The sequence below is a fragment of the Cebus imitator genome, unplaced genomic scaffold (genome assembly GCF_001604975.1).
Source record: "Cebus imitator isolate Cc_AM_T3 unplaced genomic scaffold, Cebus_imitator-1.0 Scaffold83, whole genome shotgun sequence".
Lineage (NCBI taxonomy): Eukaryota > Metazoa > Chordata > Mammalia > Primates > Cebidae > Cebus > Cebus imitator.
The window spans coordinates 5,764,968-5,785,504 of record NW_016107398.1 but is presented as its reverse complement, the minus strand read 5'-3'; the positions used below and the strand labels follow the sequence as shown (position 1 = coordinate 5,785,504).

The 20,537-nt window shown below is 42.5% G+C and overlaps 2 protein-coding genes across 9 annotated transcripts in view; one reads left to right on the top strand and one right to left on the bottom strand.

Moving 5' to 3' along the window:
• Positions 1-15,104, bottom strand: part of ZBTB1 (zinc finger and BTB domain containing 1) — a 28,139-nt gene extending 13,035 nt beyond the window's left edge. The window contains exon 1 of one of the 5 annotated variants that reach the window (XM_037740451.1): positions 14,745-15,104. The gene's annotated coding sequence lies outside the window, so the exon portion shown is untranslated. The other 4 variants (XM_017533980.2, XM_017533983.2, XM_017533979.2 and 1 more) reach the window with 4 other exon arrangements.
• The window catches only part of ZBTB25 (zinc finger and BTB domain containing 25), a 29,778-nt gene continuing 24,323 nt past the window's right edge, over positions 15,083-20,537 (top strand). Inside the window, exon 1 of one of the 4 annotated variants that reach the window (XM_017533985.2) lies at positions 15,083-15,279. The gene's annotated coding sequence lies outside the window, so the exon portion shown is untranslated. The other 3 variants (XM_017533984.2, XM_037740452.1, XM_037740453.1) reach the window with 3 other exon arrangements.

Sequence of the window (20,537 nt, the reverse complement as noted above, 5' to 3'; positions counted from 1 at the left end):
TTTTTTTTTTTTTAATATTTTAGTACAGACAAGATCTTGCTATGTTGTCCAGACTGGTCTTGAACTCCCGAGCTCAAGCGATCCTCTTGTCTTGGGCTTCCAAAGTGCTGGGATTGTGGGTGTGAGCCACCGTGCCTGGCCTCTTCTATTTTTTTAATTGTTAAAAGAAGAAAGTAAGGCCAGGCGCAGTGGCTCACACCTGTAATCCCAGCACTTTGGGAGGCTGAGGCAGGAGGATCACCTGAGGTCAGGAGATCGAGACTAGTGTGGCCCACATGGTGAAACCCAGTCTCTACTAAAAATACAAAAAAGTTAGGCAGGCGCGGTAGCGGGCGCCTATAATCCCAGCTACTTGGGAGGTGGAGGCAATGGGAGAATTGCTTGAACCTGGGAGGTGGAGGTTGCAGTGAGCGGAGATTGCCCCACTGCACTCCAGCCTGGGTGACAAGAACAAGACTCCATCTCAAGAAAAAAAAATTAGCAAAAATTCAAATATAGAAGCATACAGAATAAAAACACACCTTAAGTGACATACCTCTTTTCAGAGGTAACCCCTTCAAACACTCTGGATTATATGCCTTCAGGTCTATTGAGATGCACATATACACAGTTAGCATATTGAGTAGCTACAAGATGCCAGGCACATAGTTTTGCTTTCATTATGTTTTTTAATCTAAATGATATCATACTATATATATACACCTCTCTGCAACAAGTTTTCTTCATTTAAAATTAGATTTACTATTAGTGAGCATTTAAGTATTTTTAGTGTAGGAAGCTGATTTTGGATAAGGAAGAAAGGAGAGGAAATATTAAAAAGTACTAGAAATCCTATCATAAAGTTAAAACAAGATCACATTTTAGCCTCCATTTTTAATCTGTACACGTAAAGCTTCAGAATCTATCTTCTACTTAAAAACAAATTCCTACGCAATTTGACTGAACTTAAAAAGAACATTAACAAGCTGTTCAGAGAAATAAAATGTTCACTTTTCAGTCCTATAACTCTTCAAACCCTGTAGTAGTAATTAAGAGTATCTAAGTTTACGAACTTCTACTTGCTTTTTATCTGTTCCTCACAGATCAAGTATGGGTCACATACCCCTTTCACTACCTATATGCCCATCCTGCTGCCTCTAGGACACAAAGTTCCACAGCTAGAGATATCGGACTGGTAAAATAAAGATGGCTTATGATGAGACCTGCTGCCTTCCTAAAATTGCAACCACTGCACCTTTTCTGGAGGCCAGATCAAGTTTCCAGTAGGTATAATATTTCAAACCTCTGTAACTCAGGTATCTGTAAAACGCTATGAGGAATCATGTTCAGCATGTATCTAAATACAAAAAGCAATGTATGCACAAAGATATTCATTAATGTGTTAGTTCCAATTTGAATGCCTAATAAAAAAAGGAGTTAAGGTAAATCTATGCCCGCCCCAGAATTCACTGTCATGTGGCAGTGAATTAAAAATTACATTTCTGAATGGAAATTACAGAAGTGAGAAAAAAGTTCAGGAAGGAGAGTCAAATAAACACAAGGTACAAAATTATGTTAGAATTATATAAAACAAATCCACACCACAAGCTATTCAAAAGGTGGTGGGGGAGGAGAGAGAGAAAAATACACAAAAATGCTGACTCAAGCCTGTTTTAAGTAGGATGAGATTTCTATGTCTACAGTCATTTTTGTAGGATTCAGAGACATGTAATAAATAATGAACCATAGGGTAAGAGGCAGAGGGATAGGTATTATTTCCAAAAAACCAAAACTTTCTATTAACAAGAGTATTTCAAAAATGAAACAAACTTGTTTGGAGAATGAGTAACCATATTAAAGCAGGAACAAAATGCTATTGAGGACAGTATAGTACAGTGAAAAGAGCATAGGCCTGGGATCAGACAGACCTGGATTCTTATCTAGCTTGGCCACTTTTGGGAACTTGCTTATCCTCATTGACCCTAAGTTTCCTGAATTGTGAAGGTAGAGATAATATACCTCAAATACAATATCATTTATGAGGATTCACAGAGGCAATGTGTGAAATGTATGGTGCTTGGCATGTAATAATGAAAGTCATAGTAGATGTTGTAATGGTGGCAATGCTTATTTAAGCATCAGGATACATTTGACTTAATCACCCTAAAATTTCCATCCAAATAAGAGTCCATTAGAAAGCCAGAAGTTAATCTATAAAAACTTTCAAGTAATAAATAGTCCAGGTTTGAAATAATGATATAAAGAGCATATAAGTTCCAAGGACACTTTTCCTATCTAGATGAATAGCAGTTTTATCATCAGCAACCAAAATTAATACAACTACATAGAAGATCAATATGATAGGCACATCTATAGCCATAGTTACAATTCAACTGAGTAAAAGAACATATCCTTTTATTAACATAAAACACTAAAATAAGAACGCTTATAGCATTTTAATGCACATTTATTAATTCAACAAATATTTATTGAGTACCTTTGGTGTACCAGGCACTATATAAAGTATTGATCATCGGCAGTAGCACAAGTATTCTGTAATATCCAGGATACATCATTTAAGGAATTTTTACTTTTCCTAGATCAGTGATTTCATTCAACATGTATTCCGTAAAGCGCCTACTCTACAGAAGAAGACACCATGCTGTAGTAGAAAGAACAAGTGCTCTAGATCAGACAGACCAGAGTGTAAATCCCACTATAGAGCTGGAGGCTGAACAAATGGAAGCTGAACAAATGCTGCATCTAATTTTTAATCCTAACACAACAGTTTTTAGGCTGAACTAGAATTGTAGTTTAAGCAACATTATTATGCAAACATCCAAGTACTGAGTAAAACTGACTTTAGGCAGAATAAACTTATAATAGCAATCATTCACACATATTAGTACCAGCAACTTTGTCCCTGTTATACCTCATTCAGAAAGGCTTTTTTCATTTTTCTTAAATTTTAATTATTTTGTTTTTATTTTTTGAGACAGGGTCTTACTCTGTTACCCAGGCTGGTGTGCCATCATAGCTCACTGGAGTCAAGCAATCCTCCCACCTTGCACCTTCTGAATAGCTAGGACTACAGGTATACACCACCATGACTGGCTAATTTTTGTATATTTTTTGTAGAGATGAGGTCTTGCTATGTTGCCCAGGCTGGTTTCGAATTCCTGGGCTCAAGCAATCCTCCCACCTCAGCCTCCCAAAGTGCTGAGATCACATGTAAAAGCTACTATGCCCAGCCCAGAAAAGCTTTAAGAAGGATTAATACATCAAAAAAGAGGTAGAGGAGTATGGGGCAGGGAAGAAGGGATCTAAATTCCTGTGACTTTTAGCTCATCTCTTGAAGATAATTTTTTCATTAATTTTTTTTTTTTTTTTGAGACGGTCTTACTCTGTCGCCAAGGCTGGAGTGCAGTGGCACCATCTTGGCTCACTGCAACCTCTGCCTCCTGGGTTCAAGCAATTCTTGTGCCTCAGCCTCCCAAGCAGCTGGGATTACAAGTGCACACTACCATGCTAATTTTTGTATTTTTAGTAGAGACGGGGTTTTGACATGTTGGCCACGCTGGTCTCAAACTTCTGACCTCAGGTGATCCACCTGCCTCGGCTTCCCAAAGTGCTGGGATTACAAGCATGAGCCATAGCGCCCAGCCTCATTAAAATTTTTTATATGGCATTCACTTTTATTAAATTATTATTTCACTAAAATTCCAAGATGAGTTTGCTCTCTTTTCATTTTTTTGACCTCTTTAATAATTCTACTTAAAAAATTTAGTGAACTTTATGGTCTAGTAAAGCTTTTAAAAGGTTTTAAGTAAAAGGACAGCTTGTATTTCAGCTGTTCTTATTTTTATGACTGAAATCTGTGATTGCTTTTGTATGTATTACTAGCTGCATCACTGGTAGGACAAGTTTAGCACAGCTAGAAGTCAAGGGCTGGGGCTGAGAGCAGAACCTTCCAATGTGACTCAAAGGGCTTAATGTCTTTTGGATAAGGAAAACAAACTATATAATGCCAAGAGTTACCCGAAAGCTGGAAGGATACCCACTGCGCAGAACTCAGCAAGAATTAAAGAGTTAGGTGATCCAAAGAGTTTTACACTGGATTTTTAAAATTTTAGTCTGAAAAAGTTTACCAGCTCATTTCAAGTTTAAAAGCAGCCACCAAACACGTTAAACATATTAAGTAATTTAGTCATAGATTTTTAAAGCTTGGAGAGATCTAATCTAGTCTAACATTCTTATTCTACAGAAGACAAAGATACAGGGTTTTTAGTGTATCAGGGTACAGTTAACTATGCTGAAGTACATTCTAAGACTAGAGAACAAGGACTTCTGACCACCCAGATAGTAATAACCTCTATACAGCACTTCCTTGGTACTATACAGTATGGCCTTCTGTAAAGAACACTAAACAAGGACTGGGCATGAGTCCTTAATACAGGGTTCACTGGCTAGGTGCTATTGCACACATGATTACCCTCATCTGAACTCTTTACCTGTAATGTGGCTTTATCCATACATGTCAATCTAGTCTTATTCAATAGATGTGTTCCTTAAGTTATATTGTATAAGCTATTTCAGTAAATTTCTCACTGACATAGTAAGATTTCAGAAATATTTTTCATCCATTGCTAGATCTCTTAAATTGGAAATAACAGTTTTGCTGGAAGTTTCTCTTGCTCCAGCCTTGGTCAATGATAATTTAAGGGCCTATAAATAAGCATATCCAGTGAATAAAAAAGTAACTGAAAGGAATTTTAAACTGATTCTGTGAGGCAAATAATTACCCTCTAAACTGCGTCATAGACTTGCAGCACCAATGAGGCATATGAAGATGATTTGCTTAACCTCAGTGAAAGTCTAGAGAGCCTAGCATCACAGTCTGCATTCAGCACCCCAATCTCTGACTGACTTACAATTACCTCTGGATCTCAAGAAAGATTTATTAACTATTTCTATGTCTTATAAGTTGAATATATGTACTCATATGAATTTAATTTGAGGATTACAGACTATCTATTTTAAAAGCCTAAAATGTAATGAAAGGATTCTTACGTTATAACATCAGAATATCAGAATGTATTGAATACTCACAATGTTCCTAACACTGTATAAAGCATTGAAATGGAAGGTGGAGAAGGATGGTGTACAAGAGAGATAACTGTACATGAGGGATTAAATTTGAAACCAATAAACAATTTGAGGACAGTTTAATAAACTATTTTGAGGCCAGGGGCGGTGGCGCATGCCTATACTCCCAGCACTTTACGAGGCTGAGGCGGGTAGATCACCTGAGGTCAGGAGTTCAAGAACAGCCTGGCCAACATGGTGAAACCCCTTCTCCACAAAAACACAAAACTTAACCAGGCATGATGGTGAATGCCTGTAATCCCAGCTACTTGGGAAGCTGAGGCAGGATAATCACTTGAACCAGGGAGGTGGAGGTTGCAGTGAGCCAAGATCGAGTCACTGCACTCCAGCCTGGGTGATAAAGTGAGACTCCATCTCAAAATAAAATGAAATAAAATAAAAATTAAAAAATAAACTATATCGAACAAAGTTCAGCAAGAGTTTAGAAGAAAAGCATTAATTATACCAAAATAGTAGGCTTTAGGAAGGATGTAGGATTTGAATAAAGCCTTGATGAATGAGTAGGATAAACAGCAAGGGTAAGGCATTTGGGCATTTATATAGATGTATATGTAAATAACTGAGAAGGGTACACAGCAGCATGGCTGAAAATGTAATGGGAGGGAAGGGAGATTTGCTTTACTGGACTGGCAGATGAAGGTTATCAAATCAGAGTAAATGACAACTGTAATACACTAATAACATGAATAGCTAACATTTGTTGTGTCTTACTATATGCCAGGCTGTATTCCAGGCAGATGTACAGGGCGATTATATATATATATATATATATATATATATATATATATATATACACACACACACACACACACATACATACATATATATCTCTCACACACACATAACACATATACACATATGGATATATTATACATATGTATTTTATATATATATCCATACATGTATATAGGTATCTCACACACATATATATTGCATATATACATGTATGGATATATACATGTATGTATACATGTGTGCATGTGTATGCATGCACGCATATATAGGTATCATTTTATATATATGCATGCATATATAAGTTATCATTTTAGCATTTAATCCTCATAACAAACCCTACAAAGCAGATGCTGCTACAAGACCCATTTTCCAGATTAAATAACAGAGGCATACAGTGTTATATAACCTTCCTAATATCATAAAGAGAGAACTTCGTGGGATTGGAACACAGGCAATATGACTCTGCTGCCCAAGATCATGGCCTTAAAGATTTTGCCATCTATAAAAATAATGTCACATTGGCAAAATTCTTTCCTAGAATACATCTTGCAGGGTATAGAGTACAATCTCTAAAGTTAATTGAATTCTCTGGGTTTCTCCTTGAAACTTCCGGGAATAACCAGTTGTAGAGGCTCCCAAAGATACGAGGTTTGATTTCAAGACACGTAAGTGACAGAATGATCAAGTTTAGAAAATTTTATTCATTATCTGCACTAGTGGCTGTGCATTAGTCTCCAAATTCAGTACTTAGTACAGGAAGTTCTGCAATTATAATTGGGTTATATCCTAAAACTTTATTTTTAATTTATTTGGAACTTGAAATACATATTCCCATAGAAACAATGCTATAAATGGTGGCTTAGTTTTATACCCACACCCTAAAGACATAATGGAGCTGTATATTAAGCCTAAAAGTGCAGTAGTAGTATTTGTATCAACAGCACTGACAAGACACCAAGAAGCAGTGTGATACAGCAATGCCTATTATACTGAAGCCTCAAAGACAGGGACAAGGCTTAATGGCCTTTGTGTTCCTTGTGCCTAGCACACTCTTCCCACATAGTTGACACTTAATACATGCTTGTCAAGTGAAAGAATTAAAAAAAGAATCCAGAGAATGTACACTGTTTGAATACAAACTCTACCGCTAGTTTAGCTATGCAGGAACTTCTTTACTTCTTTAAGCCCACTTTTCACATCTATAAAATTGGGATAATCATACTTCTCACAGGACTCGTAAATAAATTAGAGATGACAAATGATCCTTTGCCTTTTCAATCTAAGCACAGTACAATTTTTTTTAAATAATGTCATAATTACAGTTTATAGAATTTTATGAAATGATCAAGTTCAACCCACTGCTTTATAGATCAAAAAGCAAACTGAGGCGCTAAGAAGTTAAATGACATGTTCAAAGTCACATTTAGTTTTAGTGGCTGTCAGCATAAGACCTTGGTCTCCTTAGTCCTGGTCTAGGGCTCTTCATACTACTCTTAACTGCAGCCTACACCTATAGCGTCACCTGGCTGGCTGTTTTCTCCTCCGAAACAATTGTGTTATGCTGAAATATAGTCGTTGTTCAAATTTGCAAGGGTTGTCTGCATCTAAATAAAATGGCCTCAGACTGTTATGATTTTGGAGATTGTGCTTTGTTGGCTGGTTAGTATTTTTCTGTCTCCTTACTTGCAAGCCAACAGCTGTCACTTCTAAAAGGTGTGCTGATCTCCTGCGGCCCACCATTTCAATCTCTTCTTGGCTGTGAAATTAGACAAAAACTTATTGAAATTGAATCTACATATTTTTCGAAGACCCAGGGAAATGCTCATAAGAAAGACATCAAGTTTTAATTCCTGAACTTTGTTGACAGGCGATCAAATTTCCTTCCTCTTTTGCATGAGGCCAAGGCCCTGGATAGCTGAGGCTGCCAACCAAGTAACTTACAAATAAGTGAGATGTTTCTGTAGTTCAGTTGCATTATAGTTCTAAGAAATGAACTTATCCACACAGAAAGCAGAAGGAACACAGTGGCTTCTGGAATATTCCTCTCTCCCTCCAGAAGTAGAGGAGGAAAAGTACATTTTGATCCATTCATCCTGAAGAGGCAGCACAGCATCTTCTGACCACCAGAGGGCACTGTGTAAACAGTAAGCACTTCTCAGCTAAAAGTGCTTTACCAGGAAGTCCCTTATTGCACATGGCATTCGTATTCTTAGGGTTCGTTTTGTAGGACTTCTATTTCAAAGTGCTAATTCTGTGGACTTAGATTTTGTCTAGAACACACTTAAAAATGCTCCGCCCCCCCCCCGTCTCAGCTGCCACCACTACATACCAATCACCCAGACTACTTGGGAGCTGCCTAGAATTTCTCCCTCATAATCAACCATTAAGTATTGCCGATTTTCCCATTAACTGTTTCTCAAAACTGCCCATCTATTCCATCCCTACCTTCCCTGCCCACATGAGGCCTCTATTATCACTCCTGAGTTATTAATATAGGCTCCTCAACCAATCCCTCAAATCATTCACTCAGATAATTCTTTTTTCTTCCCAGAGCAATGCTGTTTTGACGATTCATGAAGAAGAAAAATCAGATCACACTATTCTACCATGGTTCCCCTCACATAGCCTCAGGCTAACGTATAAAATCATTATTGAAGCATACAAAGCCCCCATGCCCACCCATCTAGTCTTACATGTTTAGCTACTTCCTGCTTCAATCTTCATGTTCAAGCAACATAAAACTGCCTGTCACCACCTCCACCCTCCTCCACACACACTCAGTATACTTCATGTATTTCTTACCTTCCCTCCAGTTTTACTCATGCCGATTGGTTCTTTGGGTCTGAACCTCCCACTATCATTTAAAAATCAGTTTATCACCTCCTGCAGAAAGCCTCTGTAACACCTTTCTCTCCCACTATGTGAGGTTTTGATCTCACTGTGTATTATCTCCTTATTTTGCACTTATTACACTATATCTTAATAATCAGAACAGCTACATAAAGCAGGCATTAAAGCACAAACTAACTAGACTGCCTGGGTTCAAATTCTGGCTCTGCCGCTTATTAACTGTGTGACCTTGAGTAGGTTGCTTATTCAATTCGTGCTTCAATCTCTCATCTAAGTAAGGATGGTAATCCTTTCTAGCTCTTAGAGTTATTATGAAGTAGTATTTCTCACAGAGTAAATGCTAAGTAAGAACTCACTATAATTATGTAGTAGTCTCCCCCATGAGATTGTGAGCAACTTTAATGTGAGGACTTTGGCTTTCTCATTTCTCTGGAGTATTAAGTATTCAGTAAATGTTACTGAATGAATAACTAGTGAGGCAGCTCTTTCTATGATGATGGGAGGGATTGCCCAGTTTCCTTCTTTGAGCAGATCCTACACATTTTTATAAAAATTGTATTGTTTCCAATTTTGTGGCTCCAGTTTTGTTTAATTCAAACCAAAATCCTGAAAACATCACTCATAATTAAAATTCAGCAAAATGAAACCAGTAAAAAGTATCATAAAATGTACATTCATTCTAAGACACTTAACTCCATTCTTAAGCCTTACTCCATTCTTAAGCCTTAAATCTAAGATTCCCCCCATCCCAAATAACCTAACACAGTAAAAGCCTTGCCATTTCACACATGCTCTTCTTTTGCTTAGAACCTTTCCAATGTTCAACTAACTCTGGGAAGTTTTGTTTGTTTGTTTCCGAGACAGGGTCTGGCTCTGTCGCCCAGGCTGGAGTATAATGGGGCAATTTCAGCTCACTGCAACCTTCGCCTCCCAGGCTCAAGCATTCCTCTCAACTCAGCCTCCCGAATAGCTGGGACTACAGGTATGCGCTACCACACCCAGCTAATTTTTGTATTTTTTTGTAGAGACAGGGTTTCTCCATGTTGGTCAGACTGGTCTCAAAACTCCTAAGACCAAACAATCCACCTGCCGAGGCCTCCCACGGTGCTGGGATTATAAGCAAGAGACACTGTGCCTGGCCTCTTTGGGAAGTTTCTTCTGATCTTAGGGTGAGGCAGATGTCTCTCTTCTGTACTGCCAAAACAGCCTATACATACAACTATATGGTACCAATAATGCATCATCCAAACTGGGATGCCCTATTTATTACCACACTTAAGGCAGGTATTGCAATTACTTGGCTCCTGCTTTATTGTAAGCTCCTTGAGATTAGGGCAGTATCTTAGTCATTACCAAATGTCTGACATTTAGTTGATATTTGATAAATTTTTGAATGAATAAATGTTTAAACAGGTTTTATTTTGCTTATCAATTTTTTGTTTATTTCAATCACGGCAACTTTTATATAGGGGTTGAAAAGTTACAAAGGATTTTCCCATACATTATACAACTGATCTCACAACCACCCTGAGATAGGTATTTTTATTATCCTCATTTTGCAAATGAAGAAACAGGTTCAGTGGTTGACTTCCCTGAAATTGCTTATCTTGTAAGTAGAAGCTGAGACTCTTGATTCAAAGCCCTAAGTTTCAGTTTGTGTAAACCAGACAACACTCTTCTGAATATGACTATTAACTGAAGTGCTCCTTTGGAACATTCTAAGCCTCCCAGAGTCCCCTTGTTCATAAATCTAAAAGCTCTCATCATTCTCTTACTGCCCCATCTTGCAGGGAGAATGTCGTGTCCCTTCCCTAAATCCCCATCCATTTGCTGACTTCCACTGTCCACCAAAGCATGCCCTCTTCTAATACTTCAGATTCAAAGTGGGAATGGAGTTCTTCAGTTATCTCTAATTAGGACTGCATGCATCTCATATAGACAAAAGAAAATCTAGTTGATAATTCTTTAATCTTCAAATTTTATTTTGAAAACAATTTTAAATTCAAAGAGTAGTATAAAAACCACCCAAGTTCCCAACATCCTCAAATAACCAATGTTGTAATTAACATTCTATGTACTATTTTGGGGTTATGTTTTTAGATCATCATCAACTTCTTCACAGTTCATTCTTCTTAAATACATATGGCTAAGAAGTGAGTCTCTGCTGCCCCCTCCCCAATATCAGTCTCTCTCAGGCCACATCTGAAAACAGTGATTGACTTTTCTTTCCTCTAATTTCCTTTCATATGTTCAGCATGCAATCTTTGGTGCTGATCAAGAGGGAGCCCCTTCCCTTATCAGCACAGGGATATACTGACAGTGGTCTTCACAGCAAATATACGTACACCTTCCTAAATTATGAAACTCTCTGTAAAGGTGAGGGTTTGGTTTTGTTTTGATGCTATAAATCAATCCATCAGATGCTAGACAACAACATTAACATGAACAAAGTATGAAAACAAGCCCACCCTCGTACAGTCAGTACTTAATAAGGACAAATCTAAAATAGCAGCCCAGTTATATTTAAACTCTCAGGTCTGTTACTTAATCAAATAATTTTAAATTAGCCCAATGCAAAACACTCCCCTTTCCTCTACCTGGCAATTCTTACCAACCTGAGTAATGTGAACACAGAACATGAGTCCATGAATCACCACAGGCCATCCCCAGGCAGAGTGAGGCACACACAGCAGCATGGCTGTGATCAAATGTTGCTTCTCGTGTTTTAAACAAGGAATTGATTGTACACAGTGATTATCTCTGGAGAGTGGGAGTCAAAATGACTTTCATTCTTGCATTTTATGTACTTCAGTATAGGCTGGATTTTTACAAAGAGCAAGGATTTTATAATAAATTATTTCCATATGGAGAAAAAATAGACATGAGTAACCCTTAATTTGGTTCACATAAGAGTATAAGAAAATAGCGTGAGATACTAGCACAGAAGAAAATGTCAGAAAACATTCTATAGAAACCAAAGTGACCTCTCAAGAAGATGTTTCTCAAATATACCTCAATTTTTTGGGAAGACAACAGATTGCAGCTTAACAAAAATCTATGGGAATTTTTCTGTATTTCTATACCAGATAGTTTCCTCCCCTTTGTACCAGAAGATGAATAGCAAACGCTTAGTGCTCTTCCTGGCTAGAGGGCAAGGCTGAAAGCAGGTACTTCTTTTCTCATGCACATTAGAAAGGGAAATGGTGCTGCAAAGAACATGAGATACTCTTAAAAAGGTCCATGAACTGTATCTTCCCCACAGCCTGGCAAAAGAGGAGAGTGAGTAAACAGTACCAAAATTTAGCAGTGTTAAACTGAAATCAAAGCACAAGGTCAAAAGCAAGTGGCTGTGACTGTGCTCATGCTCTGCCAAAGCCCTGGTTAAACATGGTTTCTCTTTTCTCTGACAATGATACACCAGTCCCTTCCCCACAAAACCCCCAAAAAAGTAGGCCATCATGTTAGGAGTGGGAAGAACAGAAAGGCTTCAGGAAAGACTGCGCTGAGTTATTCAATATCATGAAAATGTGGTATTAATGAAGAAAGCCTGCTCATAAAATGAATGTAAGAGGTTAACTGAAGGCCCTATGGTAGACTTTGTTTATTAATCTTTGGAAAAGCTTTTCACCTCCACTATGCTTCAGTTTCCTGTTTTTTTCTTTTCTTTTCTTTTTTTTTTTTTTTTTTTTTCTCACCCAGGCTGGAGTGCAGTGGCGCCATCTCGGCTCACTGCAACCTTCGCCTCCCGGGTTCAAGCAATTCTCCTGACTGCTTTGTGAGTAGCTGGGATTACAGGCACCCACCACCACGCCCGGCTAATTTTTGTACTTTTAGTAGAGACGGAGTTTCCCAATGTTGGCCGGGCTGGTCTCGAACTCCTGACCTCAGGTGATCCGCCCACCACAGCCTCCCAAAATGCTGGGATTACAGGTGTGAGCCACCGCGCCCGGCCCAGTTTCCTGTTTCTTTAAGAGAAGGAAACCCCTCACTAGCTCCCAAAGTCATCCAGTTCTTATTGCGACTTTATTAGATATCCAGAAAGTGATTCAAAAGCAAAGTTTTGAGGTTCTGAGCAAATGATGGCCAGCCATCATGCAAGCTTCATCTTTTTTGTACTCAATTCTCCCCGTTTCTCCAGGTCATATCTATTTGCACTGACAAAACTTCATAGAGTCTAATTTCTCCATTTCAAAGAAGACTGTGACTTGCTTTGTAAGTTATGAGAACTACACGATGCTTCACCAAATCTGCTCCAGAGTCCCTCCAGCTTTAGCTCAAGACATTGATTCTAGGTTGCCTCAAAAAGCCTCGGACTAGTCCTTGGGTTCGAGTGTCAAAGCTGTTCTTGTGATACATACCGTATGGAAATATACTAACACCAATGAAGAATTGCACGTACCGCCACGCTGAATAATCGATTGAAGAATATTATCACATACATACAAATGTCCCGGAAAACGTCAAGGATTTTCATCAACCTCTTCCTGACGCGCCCAATTTAGAAAATGTCATGTCAACCCTTCAGATCATGTACACGCGTTGCTTAGGTAGAAAGGAAGACTGGGTGGGGTGGCTGAGCTCAGAACCTGCCTACATACTTTAGTAGTAACGACTCCCGTTCTGCATCCAACATTTACCGAACTTCTAGTAAGCGCCCACCACTGCAAGCGAAAGCACTTCCTTCTCAGGAAACATCTTTTCCACTGAAAATTCCCAAACTCAGACCTTCCACTTTTTGCTGAACAAAAAGCGTGTGTGCCAGCGAGAGGGGGTGGGAAAGAGCGTAGCGAGAATGTGCACGGCTCTTACGCCTCCTCCCTCGGAGCGCGCCCAAGTCTGCAGCCTGGGGCTCCGGGACACTTCCCCTCCCACCCGCCGCGGAGCCGCAGCTGTAAGTTGAGAGAAGCGGGCTCTGGGCACGTCAATCAACCGCGTTCTCCCGCCTCCCGTCTACACCTCCCCTCCCCCCTTGAAAAAAATAAAGGCAGAGAAAGAAAGAAAAGAAGGTAACTAATTTGGGAACTAGTCTCCGTAGGGGCTTCGCCTCCGACCCGGGGAGGCCGCAAGCCCGGGACCTGACGCGCCGGCAGCAAGCAGGCGGCCTGGCAGCCGCCCGTCGCCGGATCCTTGCGGCGCGTTCGCCGCGCTCCGGCTCCCCGCACGGGTCGGCGCCGCTCTGCCCCCGCACTCCGCCAGGCCCACGGCCCGTAGCCCTCCGGCCCGGGCCAAAGTTGCGCGAATAGCCCCACAACTGGCAAATACTTACCGGCCGCAGCAGGAACCAGAGCTGCGGAGATTTTAGGGAGTTTAAGGCAAATCAGTCGCGGGAAAGGCGGGCGGAGGCGAAGGGGCCGCGAGCTGCAGTGGCGGCGGCGCGCGGCGCTCGGGCTGGGCTGCGCGGAGAGGCTCTGGCTCTGCCAGGGACTGTGCTGCAACAAAGGACTTCCGCTGCCGCACAGCCGCGCCTGCCGCACCGCACTGAGCCGGCCCCGCTTACGCGGCGACTCCGGGTCTGCCCACCAGTTCGCTGCGGCGTCCGCCAGCCTTCCCCTCCCTCTCGCCCGCCCACCCACTCTGCCGCTGGCTGACTAGGGGCACCCGCGGTCGCCTGTTTGTTGCAACAAGTTTCTGCGTCGGGCTCCTAGGAGGCTGGCGCAACCCGCACCGCGGGGGCCCGTCGAGGCGACGGCGGCTTGACCACCCCTCTCGCCCCTCTCCCAAGGTTAGGCTTGGGACCTCCTGCCCCTCCTCCTGTTTGCACAGCTGGATGGGACTGGGCTCCTCCCGACTCCCCAGGGCAGGATGCGAGGCTGCTTTCCCACTCCGTCCAGATGTCAGACCCCTGCCCTGTTGGGCCCAACAGCTGGGCCGTCCCTCGCAGTCCACCTCGGGTGCTCCGGCAACCTCACCCTGTCCCGTTGGTTCAGGGTCGCCCAGTCCCCGCGCTCCCTCACCCCACCATCCGCGGGCCTGTCCGCCTCTGGCCCTTACTCACTTCCCCCGCCAAGCCCCACCTCGCCTAGCCCGCCTCTCCACCCAGGCTCCCGCGGCTCGCCCTCTCTGGCCCGGCGCCCTCATCCCTTCCCCAGCGAACACGCGGGCGCATCCTTCCCCACCCCCACCTTCACCCCAGAACTGAGGGGGTGCCTGTGCTTTTGCACACCCTGGGGAAACTCCCCGGGTCACGCGGTTGTTTGTGGGGAGCCTGTGACGCTCAGACTTGTCCCTACGCTTCCGCCTACAGAGTCACGACTGCGAACTGTAGCGGCGGCGCTCAAAGCTCAGGCCGACCCCCGCCCGGCCACTCAGTCGGGCGGGAGGGCGCGCACGTATGCACGCACGCACGCACGCACGCCCTGGCCCCAGCGCCCTTCATTCCCCTGTAACCAGGCACGCGATCACGTGGGACCATCGCGGGCTGCTGGCGCGGGAAGCCGCGCGAGAGCGGCCCGCGGGGTGCGTGAGCCAGCGCCACCGCTTGCCGTGCGTGGCGTGGGAGCCCGCCCCTCCTGCACGGAGGAGTCGGCCTGCCGCCGCGGCGGCGTCTGGGTAAGCGACGCGGCCCAGCCCCTGTGGGCTGCCCCGGGTTCAGTCCCTCCCGCCGCGAGCCGCCCAGGGCGGCGGCCTGCAGCTTCACCGGTCGCGGGACAGATGCAAGTAGCTGGGGTGAGGGGTGTTTTTGGTCCGATTGAGATGTCAGGCAGGGCACAGGAGGAAAATAGCACCCGCGAGTGAGCGCAGGGCCGACGGTGCCCAGAGCCACCCTTCGCTGCTCCTCGGAGCAGCCGCCGGGGCCTGATTCTGGGTGGCGCACGGGGTGCCGCGAAGGCGCGGAGCCGTCCCCGCTACGGGTCCAGGTGCGACCCCCAGCAGGGAACCCCCAGTAGGCCTGCGCCGTCTCCCGGCTAGTGCCGACCCCACTTACGAATGGGCGACTTTCCAGATGCTACGAGGACGCTGCGGCTACTGTTCCTACTCCCAGCTTGTGATTACATAGTTTTTAGGGCAAGAAGACTCTCCGCCCTGGCCCTCATAATTGATTTCTTTTTTATCTTCAAATTGTGTTTATCTCGTTTTAAGCAAATCCAGTTTTTCTTTTTGAAACTTGCACCATGTTATCATCGCCTTCTCTAGCACTCATTATTTGGAGTAATCAGGTGTTATCAGTTGCGGAGGCAGCGCATAAGGCAACCTAGTACCTGGAACCCGATAGCACCTAACATGTTTCCACAGTTAGCGCCTGGATCTCCCTAAGGGATTAAATGTAGCATTCTCTCTTGAGACTCAAGTCCTTATGGCTGAGCTGTTGATTCTCTCACAAGATTCTGGCAAGTGGGTAAAGTACGCTTTGGAATCTCAAATTTTAGAGCCGAGAGGTGGTGCCTTATAAAATCTGTTTCATTCCTCTCGTTTTACAGAGAAGACACCAGGCATGAAGAGCGTGATGTGGCTGGAGCTAGCTACATTTCTTGATAGCTAGACTCCAAGACTCCAGACTCCTTGGTGATTGCACTCTCCACCATGCCAGGACTGCAGTGCCAGTTTAACCCACTCACCTGCAGAGAGTGTATCTGCCGGAGATCATTATACTTGGGTTGATTCAGGTCATGGAGAAATCAGGCATGGCCACTATGTGATGGCTCTGGAATAGTGGAGTTGATAGTATTTCTAGGTGAGGTAGGCCGCCTATGGTGTATTTTTGGAGCTAAAAGCCTACACCCCCCCGGGACTCCCCCAAAATTTCATTGCTATTCTCTGCAAAAATAATGATCATTTACAGCCTTGGTTGCTTCCTTTTGTTAAGGCATCAAAGTCTTCTCTAACAATCTGGATATATTTTAGTTAAGGGTGAATCATGAATCCATGATTGGACATCAGCTTCTTAATAAGGAACAGAATACTGATGGGATAGAACAGGAAATAGATTAGTTCTGAGAGCTGGGAATCAGTGAAATATCAAGGTATGGTCGGGAAGAAAGCAGAGAGGGACCACATAACCTGCTACACCGTTTTTGTCCAGACTTCCTTGAATGTCTTATTTGCATGTAGTAGAGATGGATTCTGCCCAAGTTGGGCCGCTGTTTACTTAGTAGTTGCAGTGGGCCAAGTCTAATACTGGCCGATTTCATAGATGAACTTTGTATCTTTACCAAAAAGGAGATGGTACTGTCTTCATGTTACTAGCCTGAAGAAACAGGCTCATTACCTGGCTGTGGTGATGTATACATTTGCAGTAGAATTTAAGATCACTTATCTCTCAAGTCCAGTCAGTGCGCTTTTGCATTATGTCTTGCTCCTGCTTCAGCCAGGAAGGGAATGAGAATCGCCTGTGGCTGATTTATTGGCGCCTGTGGTTGCCCAGAGAGGCCAAGCAGGACTTTCAGCTGCCCTCTATGCCTTACAAAGTGGAGCTGTGAGCTTCCACCCTATCTCCTGAGGGGAATGTGAAGGAGCCAGGCTGTCTAGCTGGGGGGGAGGGGCCCAAGTGCCTTGGCCGTAAAATATCCTGGCCAGGGCTGTGCTGGGAAGTGTTGCATAATGCCCTCCCCACCACTGAACCAAAGTGATTTATTTACTACCGTCCGTAACTGGTGCCTGACCAACTTGTCCATTTTAGCAATAACAGGGTATGGGGGTTTTATATGATTGCAGGTTTTTTCCTTGTTTTAAAAAAGCAGTGCAGGTGCTCTTATCTTGATAAATTATAGTGCTTTCTACACCACTTCCTGTGCCCCTTTTCTGCATATTTATTCCAAATAGCATGTGAACTTCAGTCTTTTAAGAAGAGAAAGCTAAGAAAGTACTCCTTCAGTTTATTAGCACAAGCTATGGAGACAGACCTGGCTTTTTATCTCCACTTTATACCGTTTGCTAATTGTGTGTCCTAAGCCTAGGATTGTTCCTTATTTGTAAAATGGAAATGAAAATAATACATTAGTCATCACAGTGAAGATTGAAAGAGATAATGTATATAGAGCACTTAGCACAAGGCCTTGCATGTAGTATTTATTTATTATAATAATAGGTTTTGAAAATAACCAGAATAGTAGTAGCATCCCTAAGAAAGGAAAGATTTTGCTACTTTAACCTACTTAGGGATAGAGGAGGAAGAAGAAAGTGTATGAAGCAAACATCAGTTTCAGGATTATTGATTAAATTTATTTACACTTCTTCTTTTTTTTTTTTTTTTTCTGAGATAGAGCCTACCTCTGTCACCCAGGCTGGAGTGCAGTGGTGTGATCTCGGCTCACCGTAGCCTCCGCCTCCCATGTTCAAGCTGTTCTCCAGCCTCAGCCTCCCTAGTAGCTGGGATTATAGGTGCCTGCCACCACACCTGGCTACTTTTTGTATTTTTAGTAGAGAGGGGGTTTCACCAAGTTGGCCAGGCTGGTCTTGAACTCCTGACCTCAGGTGATCCACCCTCCTTGGCCTCCCAAAGTGCTGGGATTACAGGCATTTATTTACACTTCTGCTTTCCCTTTGCTAGCAGGAAAAGGAATTTTCTTTCCCATTTTTTTTTTTTTTTTGCCTTAGTTGGAGAAAAAGTTCTTAGAGTATTAAGTCAGTTATTTTTCTAATTCATTTCTTCTCTGTTTACAAATCAGTCATGCGTGGATGTTTTGTTCCTTCTGCAGGCACTTTAAGCAAAGGGTTTTATTAGCCCACTTGAGTAATGTGTTCATGGGAGTATAGTTCTGTTGCAAAAAAAATATTGGTTTACCTGTATCCAGAAGTTTTAGCCACTCTTGTCTGTACTGTGTTCTAGGTCTGTACTAGCATTGTCGTTTTCCAGCTTTTTCCTGTCCTTTGAGTACCTTATTTTTTCTTTCAGAAATTTGGTCTGTCTTTAATGGACTAGGAAGAATCCTTCCTTTTTTTCTCAGAATTCTGATTTTTTTTAAAGGTCTGTTAACAATTTGCCCTTACTGTTGTTAGTATGCTGTGTGCTTGGCTCTATCAGGCATCCTACAGCGTCATGTTGGTTAGATGGGAGTTTGAGATGCTTGGAGGTTGGCTATGTCTGTTAACAGGAAGGAGGCCTCCAAACTAACATTTCCCGGTCCCATTAAAGGTTTCTAGAGCATAACTACTCTTCCTGTTTCATCTACCATGTCCACTTCATACCCTCTCCGCTGATATTCTCAGTAGATCTTAATGAGCAGATGTCTGGAATTACAGCAGAATTTACCTGAAACTGTATTTTCAGATTTGGAATTTCTGTATCATTTTTAGATGTTATGAAATCTAATCTAGTTGTAATGGAGTAAGTAAATATTTCTTTTTCCTAAATACTATTTGAAAAGAAGTCTGAAAATAGTGTATTCCTCCACCTCCCCACCCATGCCCATCCTGCCAGTTTAGGAGCACTTTCGTTTCTTTCTTTATTTTTTTTTTTTGAGACGGAGTTTCACTCTTGTTACCCAGGCTGGAGTGCAATGGCGCAATCTCGGCTCACTGCAACCTCCGCCTCCTGGGTTCAGGCGATTCTCCTGCCTCAGCCTCCCAAGTAACTGGGACTATAGGCGTGCGCCACCATGCCCAGCTAATTTTTCTATTTTTAGTAGAGACAGGGTTTCACCATCTTGACCAGGATGGTCTTGATCTCTTGACTTCGTGATCCACCTGCCTCGGCCTCCCAAAGTGCTGGGATTATATGCATGAGCCACCGCGCCCGGCCTAGGAGCACTTTTGTTTCTTAATCTGGCCAGTATTTTAGTTTAAAGTTAGAATTACAGTTGTTGATATTTGTTCATTTAATGTAGCCCGCATAATTTCCACACTTTGAACACTTATGAAATTGCTTATTTGTAGAGACTAGTATAAAGTTGTTCTATCTTACTTAGTGTGAACTAATGCAGAGTTACTACAATCTAGAAAGTAAAGGAGGTTTTTATAGTCTCTTAAATATCAATGTAATTGTAGTGTGTGAAATACTCTCTGGAGTTTCCTTGGTCCCCTGTTCTTCTGAGGCAGTGGTTCTTAACTGAGGTGTCATGTTAGAATCACCTGGGCAGCTTTTTTAAAAAAGAATCTCTGGGCCAGGCAAAGTGGCTCACCTCTGTAATCCCAGCACTTTGGGAGGCCAAGGCGGGAGGATCATGAGGTCACAAGGTCGAGACCATCCTGGCCAACATGGTAAAACCCCATCTCTCCTAAAAAATACAAAAAGTTAGCTGGGCATGCTGGCACGCACCTGTAGTACCAACTACTCGGTAGGCTGAGGCAGGGGAATCACTTGAACCTGGGAGGTGGAGGTTGCAGTGAGCTAAGATCATGCCACTGCACTCCAGCCTGGTGACAAAGCAAGACTCCATCTCACACACACAAAAAAAAAAGATCCTGTGCCTCACCCCTAGCAATTCTGTTTGGGCTAAGTCCGGGTTGGGACTCAGAGGTCAATATAGTTCTGCATAGACGGTTTACAGTGTAGTCAGCAGTAAGAGCCTCTGTTTCAGGATAAAATGATTTCTACAAACATTCTTTCATTCTCTGGGTAATTAAATGTCACATGTCTACAGTCATGTGAAAGTTCCATTAAAAAGTTAGTTGCTATATAAAGTCTTTTATCATATGGCACTTGGAATATTTTGCTTTTGCCTTTGTATTTATAGCCATGAGTAAGTAGCTCAAAAAAACTGTACGTATTCCTCTGCCAACTTTCTTGACTCCTTGTCTGAATTATAATTCATCATAAGGTCTCAGTGGTAAGCATTGACAGAAAAAATATCTAAGACTGTTTTCCTGTAGAAACAGTTGTCTTGCTCTTTTTTTTTTTTTTTTTTTTTTTTTTTTTTTTTTTTTTTGGG